A 7,156-nucleotide genomic window follows, 5' to 3' on the forward strand; every position below is an offset into this window, starting at 1 on the left:
GGAACGAAACTTGGAAACATGCATCAAAATTGGCAATGCCCTTGGCATTGAACTCAGTGATGACACGTCCCAATCCGTCCACACCTGAGAACAGAGGTGTTTGTGCAGGCTAATCTCTGCCTCATTGGTTGAGGCTGAAAAAGAAGGGAAAACTGTAAGTGTGTATGTATGCATGTGTGTGTGTACACCACGTATTACACAGCCCAACTCAAGAAGGATAGCGTGACCCTGGGAATGGTGTTTGTTTCCAGATGGAGGAACTGAGTAATCTGGAGACAGAAGTGGGAGAAACTGATTTTTCACTGGCTACCCCTCTGCACCTTGAGTTTTATACCTACGCTGTATCACTTATTTAGTGAATTAAAATAATAGTTTCTAAAAGAATGAACACATTTTGATTTATCCATACTGTGGAATGCCGTGCTATATGCAGTTGTTTAAAAAAAAAAGAAAGGAAAGAATGAGGAAACTGTTTATGTACTAAAATGGAAATATCTCCAAAATACACATATATAGTGTATCACTCTTGAGTAAAAAAGAGGGGTAAAGTAAGAATATAAATATACTCTGGATATATATATATGGAAAGATATAAAAAACTAAGAATCATAGTTATTCGTGGGGGAGGGGTTGCATAGACATGGGAGGGAGATTTCTCACTGTCTTCCTTCAAATATATTTATATATTTTACACATAAATACGTTTAATATATTTTATTATATATTTTAACAGTGGATATATTACTTCCTCAAAATTAAATAAATAAATGTGAACACAGGACGTCTATATGGACTGAGGTATAACGATTTTCCAGATACATTGTTAAATGAAAAAGAAGTGGGAACTCTGCTCAATATTATGTAACAACCTAAATGAGAAAAGAATTTGAAAAAGAATAGATACATGTATATGCATAATGGAATCATTTTGCTGTACACCTGAAACTAACACATTATTAATCCACCATACTCCAATATAAAATAAAAAGTAGAAAAAAAAAAGAATTACTTGGCAGATGGCTTGTTAGAAAAGCAGATTTTGAGCCCACCCCCTGAGATGCTGATTCAGAGGGGCCTGCATTTTTTTTTTTTTTTTTTTTGGAGCGGCATGTGGGATCTTCCCGGACCGGGGCATGAACCCGTGTCCCCTGCATCGACAGGCGGACTTCCAACCACTGCGCCACCAGGGAAGCCCGCACCTGCATTTTTAATGAGCCCACCTAGCCTCAGAGATTGAGAGGCAGTGGGGGAACCTCATTTTAAGACACAATGGCCTGGTTAGAAAAAAAATCCACATGAGGAAACAAAAGTCAGAGCGCTGGGTGCCGGGCTGGAAGCTGCTCCAGGGTCCAGCGGGACACGAGACAAGCAAGGTCAGCTGAACCTGGGAGTCTTCGCGGAGCAGGTGACACTGGCACTGGGCAGGAATTTCCAAGGTGAGCCTGAAGAGCAGTTTGCCCCCATAAAGGGTTCCGTTTTCTCCACACCCCCTCCAGCATTTCACATACAAGTTTTTTGTTTGTTTGTTTTTTGTTTGTTTGTTTTGCGGTACACGGGCCTCTCACTGCTGTGGCCTCTCCCGTTGCGGAGCACAGGCTCCGGACGCGCAGGCTTAGCGACCATGGCTCATGGGCCCAGCCGCTCCGCGGCATGTGGGATCTTCCCGGACCAGGGCACGAACCCGTGTCCCCTGCATCGGCAGGTGGACTCTCAACCACTGCGCCACCAGGGAAGCCCACACATACAAGTTTTAAGAGTGTCATAGAGACAGGGGCTGGTGGTACCCACACCACACTCTGCACTGGTTACCCTAGAATGTGAGATTTGAGTGGGGCAAAAAGAGCTTTCACTTTCTATTATTTGAAACCTCTTTTAAACAACAAGCGTGCATTCTGTTATAATTAAGAGATAAGAAACAATAAAAAGAGATAAGTTAGTTGGGGGATGAGGGTGGGGGAAGCTCCATATGGACTACAGTGGAGGAGAAAGGAGCTGCATGCACGTGACCGTGCTTCAGAACTCGTGCCCATAAAGCAAGAAGACAGGACCCAGAGCAGCTGCAGCACATCCCACTGCTAAATCTGTCCACCTTCCTCCCTCCTGCAAGACACAGGTGACCAGACTCAGGAATTACATCCAGGATGTTCAAATTTGTGACCACAAACCCCAATCACTCAGGGTACCAGGAAACTCGGCCAGTGCCGCTGTTTATCAAGCATCTCAGACAGAGGAGGGTCAGGAGAGGGAGGAGACTTGAGGACTGCAGCCCTGGCCTCCAGGCCCAGAAGTGGGTTCACCCAGCAGGGTCTGAACCACTGATCTCCATGGAAGGATGTTGGGGGAAACGGTATTTCTCCAAGTACATTTTCAAAGGACTTTGGTTAACCGAGGGCTTTGAAACCATCCTCCGTGAGATCCTCCTCTCTGCAGCCCCCAGTGAAGACCCTCAGTGGACAGACCAAGAAATGGGTTCTTTTTTTTTTTTTTTTTTTGTTTTGTTTTTTTTGTTTTTTTCGATACGCGGGCCTCTCACTGCTGTGGCCCCTCCCGTTGCGGAGGACAGGCTCCGGACGCGCAGGCCCAGCGGCCATGGCTCACGGGCCCAGCCGCTCCGCGGCATGTGGGATCCTCCCAGACCGGGGCACGAACCCGTGTCCCCTGCATCGGCAGGCAGACTCTCAACCACTGCGCCACCAGGGAAGCCCAAGAAATGGGTTCTTGGAAAAGAAGGAAGAGACTTGCCAAGTTCACAGCTGGAAAGTAGAAGAGGCTGCATTCAAATTCCGGTCGTCCGCCCCAAAGCCGTGCCATTGACACCACATAGAAGCAGAGATGGGATCCACCAGACCACGGAGAACCCATTCATTTATTCAGCACAAACGGAACCAGTTATCTTGCACCTGCAATGTGCCAGGGCCTGACTCCAAGAGCACAAAGATTCCTTCACTATTTAACATAATTTACTTAATGCCTAGTCTGCTCCAGGAACTGGGCAAGGCGCTGGGGCTACAAAGGGAGACAAACAGGCATGGTCCCTGCTCTCAGGACCTCTGCAAGGGGAGACAGTTGCTTATCCAATCATGAAAGCAATGACTAGTCTAGGAAGGAGGGATCCTCAGAGCTGATAATGAGAATTTGACCTAATCCCTGGAGAAGTGAAGCTTGTGCTGAAATCTGAAGGATGAGTGGGCATGATTAAGGGAGGAGGGAAAGGAAGGGCAACCAACCATTCAAAGAGAATGGCATGTGTCAAGGCCCTGTGGTAGGAAACATAAAGGACCCGAAGGCGACCCTTGTGGCTGGGACAGAGGGAAAGGGCCGTGCAAGGTCACACAGAAGAGGGGGACAATGCAAACCCATGCAGGGATCTGAGGTCAAAGTAAGGATTTGGTCTTCAAAGAGCTGGGAAGCGATGGGAAGTCTTCAAAGAGTTCTGAGCAGGAACTGACGTGATCAGTTCGTACCCTCAAGGTGGTGGGACATGCCAATGAGAGTAAGAGACATGTAACAGGCAATCACAACCAAATAGAGATATGGATGGTAGGGTAATCCAGGTAGCTGGGCGGTCGCCTGATGTAATCTGAGGGGTCAGAGGCTACTGGAGGAGGTGATGCCCTGAATGGGACATTTCTTAAATCTATCACAGAATCTGTTTTGAAAGTTTCAAACCAACTCCTTCTAACAGGGATACAGGTCCATTTCAGAGATGAGGCCCAAGTACTCCAGGTGACTTTGGCAAAGCCGCAGAGCTCCATGGTGGCAGACCAGAGACCAAAAGCCCTAGGGGGCTCCCAGGCTCTCCTGGCTGGATTAACTTCCTAATTTGTCCATAAGCCTCGGCAAAAGCCATGATGTCACTGAGACCTGACGCAGGCAGAATTCTGGGCTGACCCCAGGGTCTGAGTCTCTAATCCACAAGGTGGGAGGTGAGACAGGAGCTGTACACCCACACTCCTCCCCAGAGAACCCCTTCCTCTTAGCTGGAGAGCTCCCCACAAAGATGGCTGAGCAGTGCCCCAGGGAGGCATTTAGGTGAGAGGACCCCTAGGAACCTTCACAGTAAATTTCAACGAAGGCTGAGGCTGATGGGAGAAGGGATTATTGGCTCTGCTCTCTGGAGAGAAGTTGATAGAGATTAGTGAGCTAGTGGGCAGCTCAAGGAGAGGGACATTTCTAGCCCCTTTCCTATTAAGCAGAGGACACTCCTGATGCCTGTGGATCCAGGCAGAGCCCTACCGGGAGCAGTGATAATAGTTCCATAAAAATAAATCTATATAGGGCTTCCCTGGTGGTGCAGTGGTTGAGAATCCGCCTGCCAATGCAGGGGACACGGGTTCGAGCCCTGGTCCGGGAAGATCCCACATGCCGCAGAGCAACTAAGCCCGTGTGCCACAACTACTGAGCCTGTGCTCTAGAGCCCTCGAGCCACAACTACTGAGCCCGCATGCCACAAGTACTGAAGCCTGTGCACCCTAGAGCCCTTGATCCACAATGAGAAGCCACCACAATGAGAAGCCCGCGCACTGCAGCAAAGAGTAGCCCCCGCTCGCCACAATTAGAGAAAGCCTGCATGTAGCAACGAAGACCCAACGCAGCCAAACAAACAAACAAAACCTATATAAAGAACTCTTACAGGGCTTCCCCGGTGGTGCAGTGGTTGAGAGTCCTCCTGCCAATGCAGGGGACACGGGTTCGATCCCTGGCCCGGGAGGATCCCACATGCCGCGGAGCAACTGGGCTCGTGTGCCACAATTACTGAGCCTGTGCTCTAGAGCCTGTGAGCCACAACTGCTGAGCCCATGTGCCGCAGCTGCTGAAGCCCGCGTGCCTAGAGCCCGTGCTCCACAATGAGAGAGGCCACTGCAGTGAGAGGCCCGCGCACCGCAACGAAGAGTGGCCCCCTCTCGCCGCAGGTAGAGAAAGCCCGCGTGCAGCAACGAAGACCCAACGCAGCCAAAAATAAATAAATAAATAAAATTAAAAAAAAAAAAAAGAACTCTTACAGTTCAACCACTAAAAGACAAACAACCCAATTTTTAAAAAATGAGCAAAGGAGCTGAACAGAGATTTCTCCAAAGAAGATACGCATGTGACCCAAAGCACATGAAACGATGCTCAGCAACAGCAGTCACCAGGGTAACGCAAATCAAAGGCACAGGAAGATCCCACTTTGCACCCACATGGATGGCTAGAATCAAAAATATGGATAATAATAAGTGTTGACAAGGATGTGGAGAAACTGGAACACTCATACACTGCTGGTGGGGATGTAAAATGGTGTAGCCACTGTGGAAAGCAGTCTGGCACAAGTTAAACATACAGTAACCATATGACCCAACAATTCAACTGCTATTTGTATAGACGTATACCCAAAAGAACTGAAATCAGGTGTTCCGAAAGACACTTGTAAACCAATGTTCATAACAGCATTATTCATTATTCACGATGGCCAAAAGGTAGAAACAACCCAAATATCCATCAGTGGATGAATGGCTAAGCAAAATGTGGTATGTCCATACAGTGGAATATTATTCAGCCGTAAAAAAGGAATGAAAGTCATGATGCATGCTACAACGTGGATGAACATTATGCTGAATGAAAAAGTCCAGATACATATTACATGATTCCATTTACATGAGATACCCAGAATAGGTAAATTCACAGAGACAGAAAGCTGATTAGTTGGTTGCCAAGGGCTGGGAGGAGGAGAGAATGGGGAGTGTTTGCTAATGGGTAACGGGTAGTGGGTACAGGATTTCTTTTGGGGACGATGAACATGTTCTGGAGCTAGATAATGGTCATGGTTTCACAACACTGAGAATGTACTAAATGCCACTGAACTGTACCCTTTAAAATGGTAAGTTTTATGTAATGTGTATTCTACTGCATTTTTTTAATTTAGGAAAAAATTAAGTTAATAAATCAGATCTTAGTATTCCCCTGACCAAAACTCTCCAGTGACTCCTTGTCACATTCAGAATAAAATCCAAAAGCCTTGCTCTGACCTGCAAGACCCACGTGATTTGACCCCCTCCCCACAACCCTTTCAACCTCTTTTCTCACCCTCCTTTCTTGCTGTTCTTTAAACCCACCAAGCAGGGTCCTGCCTCAGGGCCTTTGCTCTTGCCGTTTCCCTCTGGCAGACCAGATCTCCACTTGGCTGGCTCCATCCACTTCATATAAGCTGTGGCAGACAGATGCTAAGGTGACCCCCCAATTATCCCCACCTCCCAGTGCTTATCCCCCCCCCCATATAATCTCCTACCCTTGCATGTGGTCAGGACTTGTGACTTCCTTCTAACCAATAGAATACAGTAAAGAGGATGGGAAATGTCCCCATCATGTTCATAATGACATTATATAAGGCTGTAACGCCCATCTTTACAGCAGAGTCTCCCTGCTGGCTTCCATGAAGCGAACAGCCATGCTGGGGAGGCCCATGGGACAAGGAATTGACGGTGGCCAACAGCCAACAACCAGCTAAGGCACTGGGGTCACCTTCCATCTGACAACCAGCAAGAAACTGAGGCCCTCTGTCCTACAGCCCGCAAGGCACTGTGTTCTGCCAACAGCCATGTGTGCTTGGAAGTGGATCCTTCAGCTTCAACATTAGCTGACAGGAGTAAAAGCTTTCCGACTAGATTGTCTTCACTTTCAGCTGTGATCATGTATCGCTTTTCCATGTGTACCTGTAAGATTTTTCCGTCATGTCTGAAAAGTAAAGGCTTTAAGGAAGAAAAAAATAAAAGAGAGAGACCGCAATGAGACCTCAAATGAGACCACAGCCCCAGTGAACACCTTGATGGTAGCTTTCAGATGAGACCCTGAAGCAGGGCACCCAGCAAAGCTGCGCCTGGACCCCTGACCAACAGAAACTGTGCAATAATAAATGTACGTTATTTTAAGTTTGTAGTGATTTGTTACACAGCTTTGATAACTAATACTCAGGCTTCTGTTTAAATGTCACCTCCTCAGAGAGGCCATCCTTGACTGTCCCTTCTGTGATGGTTAATTTTTGTGTCAACTTGAGTGGGCCATGGGGTTGCTCACTTATTTGGTTAAACATTATTTATTTCTCTCCGTGTGTGTGTGTGTGTGTGTGTGTGTGTGTGTCTGTGTGTGTGAAGGTGTTTCCAGGTGAAATCAGCATTTGAAT

The sequence above is a fragment of the Phocoena sinus genome, chromosome 14 (assembly GCF_008692025.1).
Source record: "Phocoena sinus isolate mPhoSin1 chromosome 14, mPhoSin1.pri, whole genome shotgun sequence".
In the NCBI taxonomy this organism is placed as follows: domain Eukaryota; kingdom Metazoa; phylum Chordata; class Mammalia; order Artiodactyla; family Phocoenidae; genus Phocoena; species Phocoena sinus.